At 49.2% G+C, this 10,683-nt stretch overlaps 1 pseudogene; it reads left to right on the top strand.

Moving 5' to 3' along the window:
* The first annotated feature begins 8,327 nt into the window (after positions 1-8,327).
* On the top strand, positions 8,328-9,631 carry LOC144180201 (uncharacterized; annotated as a pseudogene).
* The last annotated feature ends 1,052 nt before the right edge of the window (positions 9,632-10,683 follow it).

Below are 10,683 nucleotides of genomic sequence, written 5' to 3'. Positions count from 1 at the left end.
TCCTTGAATAGGAATTTTTGCCGTTTATTTTTTTGGAAATGCAAAATATTAGCTGCAAAACAGCGTATAAAAATCTATAGCAGGTTCTCAAACGTACATTGAACTCATAAAACAAGGCAGTGAATGGTGGCCAGGTAAAAAGTGGGGATTACAGAAACCTGCTGCAGGAAATACACATGTAGTGGCGATGGTCAAATGAACTGCTTCTTTTTGTCTATATTTTCTGCTTTACTGTGCTAATACAACACTTGTACTATTAACCCCCCATGTAATACACCATCATGGGGGGCTTTAAGGGTATTGTAAATACATAAATAAAAACTGGGATGCTCTGTGTGAAAAAACTCAGTGGTTAAAATAGAGGTTCACACCGGAGTAGCCATTTTCTACACGTATGATATTGCTGTGCATTTCAAAACTGCCCAGAAAGCAGGAGCACAGAAGATCCATGACAAAATATAAAAATGCCTAAAACATAATGAAAAGAATAACGACATTCCGAAATATAGCAAAAATTCCTACGTTGCGCACTGAGAAAGGATGGAGCAAAATTTCTGAAAGACTGAAAGATTTTTAAAACTCTAAAGTTGCACGTTACATTTCGGACCACACAGGGATGCTTTCGAACCGAAAGGCTTATACACTGGCAGGTACAGGAATTATGCACAGGTTGTACGAGCTGAGCGAATATCTTGGGACATATTGTAACAAAGTGCGAAGACAATACATCACTCTTTATATAGGGGGACATCTATCCTCTGGAAGCCCTGGGCATTACCTTAACCGCAAAGTGATATAAAAATACAGCTAAGTTCATTGCAGCAATTGAAGACATTAAAACAACCTTCAGCGTTTAGGAATTATAGTTTTGAAACAATTTGTTCTGAAATAATCAGTTTTTGTGTGTTTATGGTTTGTTCTTCAAGTGTTTTATGTATAATTATACTAAAACATATTTCATATTCTGCTGTGTATAATTTAAAGACCATCCGCGTTTAAGATTGCAGTTCTTCATTCTTTTTCTTACCGCATGGTTCCGCTATTTGTGTAGACTACGTGTATGTAAAATCTGCCAGCCCAGCTGCTATGGTCTCGGGAAGAGACTGGCAGTATTGTAAATAAATAAATATTTAAATGAAGGCAGCCTGGAAGACCACTGTAATATTACAGAAAACACAAACGGAATTTCAGAGCGGAACGGACATTCAGAGCGGTACCGGCGGCCGTGGTGGACACCTCGGCTAAACCGCTGTCTTCACTCGTTGCAGGCATCCGATAAGAAAACGGTCAACAGCGCGAGGAATCGTCGGAAGCTACGCGCATGCGCATCGGACACCGTCATCGGGACACGTGCCTTTTTACTTCGGGCAAGCAACGACTGGAGGTGCTGGCTTCGCTACAAAAGGGAATGGAGCACCGGCCAAGCGACATTCAGAGCGGTACCGGCGGCCGTGGTGGACACCTCGGCTAAACCGCTGTCTTCACTCGTTGCAAGCATCCGATAAGAAAACGGTCAACAGCGCGAGGAATCGTCGGAAGCTACGCGCATGCGCATCGGACACCATCATCGGGACACGTGCCTTTTTACTTCGGGCAAGCAACGACTGGAGGTGCTGGCTTCGCTACAAAAGGGAATGGAGCACCGGCCAAGCGACATTCAGAGCGGTACCGGCGGCCGTGGTGGACACCTCGGCTAAACCGCTGTCTTCACTCGTTGCAAGCATCCGATAAGAAAACGGTCAACAGCGCGAGGAATCGTCGGAAGCTACGCGCATGCGCATCGGACACCGTCATCGGGACACGTGCCTTTTTACTTCGGGAAACCAACGACTGGAGGTGCTGGCTTCGCTACAAAAGGGAATGGAGCACCGGCCAAGCCACATTCAGAGCGGTACCGGCGGCCGTGGTGGACACCTCGGCTAAACTGCTGTCTTCACTCGTTGCAGGTGGGGATTCAATTTTACTGCCCATTGTAATTCAGCTATTTACGGCTGCCGGACTGCTCTGAAACTTGTGTGTTACTGTAGTCGTTATTGTAGAGTTTTACTGTAGCCTGTGCATCTGTGTGTTACTGTAACCTGTGTGAAATACGCCTTAACACGATGGGAAGTAAAAAGGGTGACACTTTGACCACATTTGCACAGACACTCGCTGAAAAGGCGCCTAGCAGTATAAAAGAAATAGTCAAGGTTTTGACAGACATGACTTCCAAATTTCTGGAGGTAATGAACGAACTAAAAAATGAAGTAAAAGAGCTGCACTCATCGAACACTTCTGTCCAGGCAGAACTTGCGTTAGTGAAAGAGGGAGTGAACTTCATGTACGGAAATTTCGAAGAATTCAAAACCGAAGTTATCACTCTCCGTAATGAACTGAAAGAGGCAAAACATCTTGTCTTTGAATGCCAGAAAGAGAACCGAACACTAAGAAAAGAACTTGATGAGACCAAACAACAGCTAATTGAACTGAAGCAGTACAGCAGGAGGAGCAACCTCGAAGTGAAGGGCATACCTGTTACTGACAATGAGGATATTCCCAAGGTCGTTGAAGCAATCGCTTCGCGTTTGTCTGCACGACTGTCCAGTCACGACATAGAGATTGCACATAGAGTGCCTACAAAGGCTAAAGGACCTCCAAACATTGTTATTCAGTTTGCCAATCGAACTACCCGAGACAGATTTTTGTTGGCAGCAAAGAAAACTCGTTTGAACGCATCGATGCTTGGATTTCAAGGGGCGGATCCCACATTTGTCAACGAACATCTATGCCCGGAGAATAAGGTTCTTCTGGGGAAGGCAATCGCAACCAAGCGCGCTAAAGGCTGGAAGTTTGCTTGGGTCTCGGACGGGAAAATACTGATGAGAAAAGCTGAAAAATCAAAAGTAGTTCACGTTACCTCTGAAGCAGATCTACAAAAAATTACTGGCACTTCTAGCATTCAGCCACAAAACGAAGCAAGCTACACTAATTCTGGCCCATGATTGCTCCCAGACAAAACATATCCGTTCTTCACAGTAACGTCCGAAGCATAAATAAAAACCCGAACTCCCTTCTTTCTTTTATCGGTACACAAGACGAGTCGTTCGAAATCATAGCGACAACTGAAACATGGCTAAGAAAACGCGAAAATATAACAATTCCTGGCTACATGACAATATCGCAGCCACGGGACTCTCAGTTTCGTGGTGGCGGTGTGGCATTATCCGTCAAAGATAGGATACAATACACTATCTTATCATAAGTGTCCTGGTGTTCGCCGGCACTTGAAGCGTTATTTTTAAAACTTGAATGTGGGCTCGTAGTGGGCGTTGTCTACCGACCTCCGCATTCAAGCCTTGCCGGGTTTATCGATGAAATGGAAATAATCATGTCTTCCTTAACCAAGAAAAGCAAAAGTCGTGTCATAATTGTCGGAGATATGACCATTGATGCAGCTTCCAAGAATTTCATGGATTACACACACCTTCTTCGATCATACAACTTTCGCAACCTGATCACCGCCCCGACGCGTATAACCACGTCTCCGGCAACATCAATCGACCATGCACTGACAAACATTGATACAGGCATAAACGGAGGGGTCTACCAAGCACTAATTTCGGACCACCTGCCAATCTTCGTACAGGTTAACACACTTCCTATGGTAAAAACGCTCATGCCGACACGCAGAACCAATGTAAATTATGAATTTTTCCGTAACAAGCTGTTGTTAATCAGACCGGATATCTATAATGAAGACGTAAATACAGAGTTCTCGAACCCGATTACTACCTTAAATGAGCTTATAGACTGCAGTAGCCGAAATGTAGCATCGTCGCAACGCTATAAACCAATTTGTCCGTGGATAACCGAAGAAATTCTAAGCATATTAAGAAAAAAGGACTATTGGTATCATAAGTGGCTACATCATAAGGGAAACGAATATTACCTGTACCAGTTCAAACGCGCGCGTAACAAATCAGTGTCTTTAATGAGAGCCAGAAAAAAAGAATATTTTACTCGCCGCATTGAAGATGCCTCAGGGAATCCGAAAAAAATGTGGGTAGTAGTCAACGAGGTAACGAGAAATTCAAAAAAATGCTCCACCCTTCCGCCCATCGTTACTAAAGACACCGTTAACGAATTCAATACTTTTTTCACCAATGTCGGTTCTGAACTAGCTTGGAAGGTTCCAGTCGCAAGTTTGGACAGTGTTCCTCTACCGCCAGTTGTTAACTCTTTCGCCCTTCACGAAATTGAAGCCAACGAAGTATTGTCGGTTATTGCGCAGTTGTTCCGAGGGTGATGTAGTGAAACCTCGTGCTTCTAGCCTGAGAGCCCATGGGGCTATATGCGCGCGCCATGTCGGCTATGCACCTATCGCCGAGAGCGAACGAGGAGGAAGACGAGAATTTGTCTCTCGCTTGTATTGGGACCACCTTGCCTAACTGGTGACTCTTCCCACTCGGGCTGATTTTCTGTAAATATCTGCTAATACACCACTATCCCTTGCGCCTTCGTTGCAACATCTTATGGCGGAAGTGCGGGGTACATAGCCCCATGTACCCCGCACTCTTATATTGGTGCATTGCGACCCATCCGCCCCAAGAAAGGTCCGGCCAGACGCCAGTGGCCACGGCATAGGTGCTGTTCTGGCACAAAAACAACATTGCCGTTAGCGCGCTATTGCACATGCGAGTCGTCTGCTGTCCACATCCGAGCAAATTGCTCGATCACAGAGCGCGAGTGTCTCGCCTTGGTGTGGGCAGTTGCCAAAATTTCGCGCCTACCTCTACGGCCATTCTTTCTCTGTTGTAACGGACCAGCATGCCCTATGTTGACTTTCCTCGTGGAAGGATCCGACAGTACGTCTTGGCCGCTGGGCTGTAGGCCTTTAAGAATACACCTTCTCCGTCCTGTACAAGTCTGGCCGTCTACATCAAGATGCCGACTGTCTCTCCCGCCACCCCGTTGACCCACCTGACACGTGCACGTTTGATTCCAACGCGTGTATCATGGCCTTATCTGATTTCCTGCACAATGCATCAAAGCAACGCCACAATCCTTGGTTGCGACGCATAATTCACAGAGTGAGTTTGCAAATGCCGACCCGTCGCTCCATGACTTCGTACTCCAGGACGGCGTGCTGTACCGCCGGAACTTTCGCTCTGATGGTCCACCCTTTCTACTTGCTATTCCCGATCACATGCAGTTCTCGGTACAACAGCAGCTCCATGACGTTCCCACAGCTGGTCAGCTTGGTTTAACCCGCACCTATGACCACACACGCCGGCGCTTCTACTGGCCTGGTCTGTACAAATCAGTGAGCCGCTACGTCCACGCATGTGACTCTTGTCAACGGCGCAAGACCGTGCCTGTGCTGCCAGCCAGGCCGCTACAACCGATAAACGTCCCAACTGAACCGCTCCATCAGGTTGGCGTCGACCTACTAGGTCCCTTTTCTGAATCTTACTTGGGCAACAAATGGGTTGCGGTTGCTAAGTGCTACATCACGCGTTTCGCATTACCCATGTCCTTCCAACTAGCTGTGCGACTGACGTTGCAGATTTTCTACTCCGTGACATCATTCTGTAGCATGGCGCCCTTCGACAGCTTCTTACCGACCGAGGTCGGTATTTTCTGTCCTGAGTTGTCACCGACATTCTTTGTTCCTGCTCTACCGCCCACAAGATTTCGACCGCCTACCACCCTCAAACAAACAGTCTTACGCAACGTCTTAACCGAACACTCACGGACATGCTCTCGATTTACGTGTCAGCTGACCACCGAGACTGGGATAATACGTTACCTTATATCACATTTGCCTGCAACTCTTCCCTGCATAACGCGACTGGATTCTCCCCCTTTTATATTCTTTACGGACGTGCGGTGACATTACCGATGGACCCATTGCTTCCTTCTTGCCCGGCCGCAACTGCATACGCTAACGAAGCAATCACACGGGCACAACTCGCACTCGAAGTGGCTCGTGCAAACCTCTCAGCATGCAGAACGATGCAAAAGCTTCGGTATGATCGCTGCCACAGATGTGTTCGCTATTCTCCTGGAAAATTCGTTTTCTTATGAGCCCCTAGTCGTCGTTCGGGACTGTCTGAAAAACTTCTGTGGGGCTACAGTGGTCCGTACCGTGTTTTGCGCTAGGTCACAGATGTGACCCACGAGATTTCTCCGGTACTGCCGACGGGTTCACCAAGTGGCCCTCAATCAGATATCGTCCTTGTGACACGACTAAAGCCCTACCACGCGCCCACACCTCTTCCTGCTACCTAGCACCGGAACGGTGCTTTTCGTCCCGGGGGTTGTGTTCTGAGGATGATGTAGTGAAACCTCATGCTTGAATGAGCAAACGACACGAGGACGAAGGAAGAAGACGAAACAATGCGCAATGTTTCGTCTACTCTCTTCGTCCTCGTGTCGTTGTCGCATTGAATATTCGAGTATGACATACCAACTCGCCGAATCCTTCACCTTGTTAGGAAACCTCGTGCTCCCAGCCTTAAAGCCCATGGAGGTATCTTCCCGCGCCATGCCGGCTATGCGCCTAGCGATGACAGGGATCGAGGAGGAAGACGAGAATTTGCCTCTTGCGTGTATTGCGGCCTCCTTGCCCGACTGGTGACTAATCCCACTCCGACTGATTTTCTACAAACACCGGCTAATACACCACTATTCGTTGCGCCTTCCTCGTAACAATAAATTAATAACAACGTGTACTAGACGCTGACTGCGAAGAGCAGAAACCGTGTCGACGATGTAGCCGCAACGGCCGTCAGCGTCCTCCTCGTACATTTCCGCGGTTATGGCTTGGTAGTAATCCGCAATAGCATTTGGCTTCATAATGATCGGTGATGAGCTATTGTTCGCAGGCGTTCAGGGTGAGACAACAACAAACGATAAATATGTCGCCCTCGCCGTTAGCAGTGTTTACTCGATTTCAAGAAGAATGGCGATGAAGCGTGCGGAATATAGGCGCAAAAATAGGTGCTATCTTTTGTGACTGTAGCACTCGGTACCATGCCGGCAGTTTATCAGGCGTCTATTTATAGGTGACGTTTCTGTTGGATATGAGATATTTGCAGGTGCTGAAATACCACTTCAGGGGTTTCTCGCCAATATGGTGGTGGAGACCAGAGTTCAACATTTTGACTTTTTCCCCAGATTTGAAACATACGTCTCACTGACGAAGATTGGAGCCATACGCGTAAACTCGTTGCTGTGTACTCCGGCGCTCATCCAGATGTTGACCGTTTTTTACTCAATAGGAGGCGAGTGGAGCACAGCCGTGATTCGTGTCACCTAATACATGTCTGCCATCGTGATAACATAGGCCTTGTACAAGTTTGTAGTAGGAAACACCGCTGTGTCCCGGGCAGCCGTGTGTATGCAAAAGTACCCAATTGGAGCCCTTCATTACAGTTTACATGGGATCATAAAAACGATGGTCTTTAGAGTGATTAGTCAACCATTTCTTGTGTGAGAGTTGTGCTGTTGTTTGTAGGTGGCTTACGTTACTTATGCGCAGTATGTACTTTGTAAGATAAGATTTGAATCCGAATGCACAGTAGGTCCCGGAAGAAGAAACTGTATGACAGCTGCATCTTACTGGTACTCACCCACGGGGAGAAACTTGGAGCCTCAATAAGAGGGCTCAACTTAAATTGAAGATGAATCAATGGGCAATGGAAGGGAAGGTGGTAGATGCAACATTAAGGGAGAAGAAGAGAGCGGAGTGGGTCAGGGAACAAACACGTGTTGAGGACATATTTCCACGAACCATGTACGGGTTTGTTTATTTGTTTTTTGTTTTTAATGCCCGGCCGCGCCCGGTTCTATTATCTGTGCCCCATGCGAAGCGCGTGTTCCATTCTTTATTTTTATGCCGCACGGGCTATCTCATTCAGATAAGCAGAGTGTTTCGCCCTAACGCCACTAGCCCAGAATAATCTTCTGTGATTTACAATGTTCTCGATGTGAATCGACGGTTCCAGAAAGACTTGCGCCGAAAGATAAAAGCCTGCAGAGCAGACACCGCGGCATTCATTCGACGACACTCGCCTGTGCTAGTCACTTTGTTGACCGCTGCTTCGCCGTCTTTGTATTCTTTTGAGTTGTTAGGGGAGCACAGGTTCGCTCCAAAAAACATGTTTATAATTCAAGACAACTGCGTCGTCCTTGGCTTCGTGACATCTGGTGGAGGTGCTGGGTACGCACCCTTCATGCCCACTTCAACCTCTGGAAGCCGCGAAGCCGGTCCAACAAGAGCCAGCCCCCGCCAGCAAGATTTACCACCTGAGTTCGGCCTACTACCGGAGAAATACACCAGCACCATGGTCAACCAAGCCAATCCTCCTGTCGTTCTGCAGCAGTCACGGGAACCGCCATCATTCCGAGGAGCCCCCGCAGAAGACCCAGATGAATGGTTGGAGAAACTGGAGCGCGTCCTAAAATTCAACACGTGGGACGACCCAGAAACGTTCCGGCATGTTTTCTTTTACTTGGAAGATTCGGCTCGCACTTGGTTCGAGAATCACGAGAGCTCCTTGAAAAACTGGGCTCAGTTTAAAAGCGAGTTCACTAAGACCTTTACTACCATGGTCAGAAAAGAACGCGCAGCGCTTTTGCTTGAAACTCGAACGCAGCACCCCAACGAAGGGGTCGTGATCTTCGTTGAGGAGATGAAGCAACTATTTCGCCGCGCGGACCCCGAAATGACGGAAGAAAAGAAGCTACGCTTCTTAATGCGCCGTGTGAAAGAGGAACTGTTTGCTGGACTTGTCCGCAACCCACCCAAAAACGTCGCCGAATTCGTGACCGAAGCCAGCACCATTGAGAAAGCCCTGGAAACGCGTGCTAAGCAGTATGACCGCAGCTTTATTGGCACGGCCAATGAGAATTGCGTCGAGAGCATGCGCATTCCCGCAGATAGCATACGCGAGGCTATTCGCGAAATAGTGCGAGAGGAACTGCGGAAACTGCTCCCAACGCCGCCGCAACCACAAGTCTCTTACCTTACCGACGTCATTAGAGAAGAAGTTGAGCAAGCGCTGGGAACTTCAACGACGCCACAAGCACCTCGCGAGCCGCAGGCCATGGCCTACGCGGCTGCTGTCCGTCGACCTCTCCCACCTGCGCCCTATCGTCGCGAGGCTCCGTACCGTCATCCCCTGTCGCCGGCCCGACCACCTGCGGTGCAACCCCCCGCCCCAAGGAAGACCGACGTCTGGCGAACGCCCGACAATCGTCCGCTGTGCTACCACTGCGGAGAGGCCAACCACATCTACCGTCGCTGCCCCTAGAAGAGGCTCGGTTTGCGAGGGTTCTCCGTCGACGCACCACGCCCCCTACCCTGCCAGCGCCCATCTGAGATCGACGAATACCTTTCTAACACCAGCCGTGGACCCTCCCGTTTCAACCGTTCGCGGTCGCCCTACCCATACCAGTCGCCGAACCGCCGTAGCAATGCTGAGTTCGCACGTGGAAGGTCCCCCAGCCCACGCGGGGGAAACTAAAAGCAGCAACTTCTGGAGGTGAAGTTGCACACCGGCGGAAAAACGAAAACCTCCCAACGACGCAAGGACGCACCGAACACCGTGATTCACGACATGCCCTCATCCCGACTACCCGACAGGACCTTGACGAGACTCCCGACCACGACGACAACTACACGGCGCGAACCGTACCCGACATGACCGAGACTGCCGCTGATAAGACGACGACAACGACGACGCGCAGTGTCCGACCGTCTAAATGCACAAGCCGAGATGCGACGCCCCGACGAACCCCGAACTCGAGGAAGGCAGCTTCTGACGTCCAGTTGTCCATCGACGGCTTTGACGTAGTCGCCCTCATCAACACGGGAGCCGACTACTCGGTGATGTGCGGGTCATTCGCGTCTAAAGAAAGTTACGACAAGATGAGACGGTCCGCACATACGAACAGCAGGAGGCCATCTCGTAACGCCAAGTGGAACGTGCACATCACGCGTCACCATAGACGGCATCATGTACCTGCTGCGTTCGTAATTTTACCTAACTGCTCCTGCGACGTAATACTCGGAATGGACTTTTTGACGGACAACGGCGCAATAATTGATCTCCAGACCAAGTCGATAACTTTTTCCGCTGATCACTCTACGACGCCGCCACTGAACCCCGATCACCGTGCTGCTGTAAGGATCGCCAACGATAACGCCACCCTACCACCCCGCGCAAGCTTGATGATCGCCGTCTACTGTGAGGATGTTGCTCCTGACATCGACGCTGTCGTAGAGAGTGACCAAAGGTTGCTTCTCAACCGCGGTGTCTCCGTCGCAAGAGGCATTGCGCGCTTTAAACAATGCAAATCGCACGTTTTGAACACTAATTTCACCATGGAGTACCAGCATCTAAACAAGGGCGCTGTCATTGCGTTCCTCGAAGAAATGCAAGAAGCAAGTGAAGTGATCGCGGTCGCCGACTTTGAACGCACAGCGGAAGACACCTTCAAGCTTCCACAGGCCTTCGACGTGAATCCGGCGCTACCCCAAGAACAACGGAACAAATTATTGGCTTTGCTGCGTTGCTACAGCGATTGTTTTTCGTCGAACTCAAAACTACGTCAGACACCTCTAGCGAAACACCGAATAATAACCGAAGATGGAGCCCGACCTACCCGACAATCACCGTACCGCGTCTCTGCACACGA

The sequence above is a fragment of the Haemaphysalis longicornis genome, unplaced genomic scaffold (genome assembly GCF_048455015.1).
Source record: "Haemaphysalis longicornis isolate Haplotype H1 unplaced genomic scaffold, Haemaphysalis longicornis Haplotype H1 scaffold_4, whole genome shotgun sequence".
Classification (NCBI taxonomy): Eukaryota; Metazoa; Arthropoda; class Arachnida; order Ixodida; family Ixodidae; genus Haemaphysalis; species Haemaphysalis longicornis.
The sequence above is the reverse complement of the archived record's forward strand: the minus strand, read 5'-3'. Positions and strand labels throughout refer to the sequence as shown.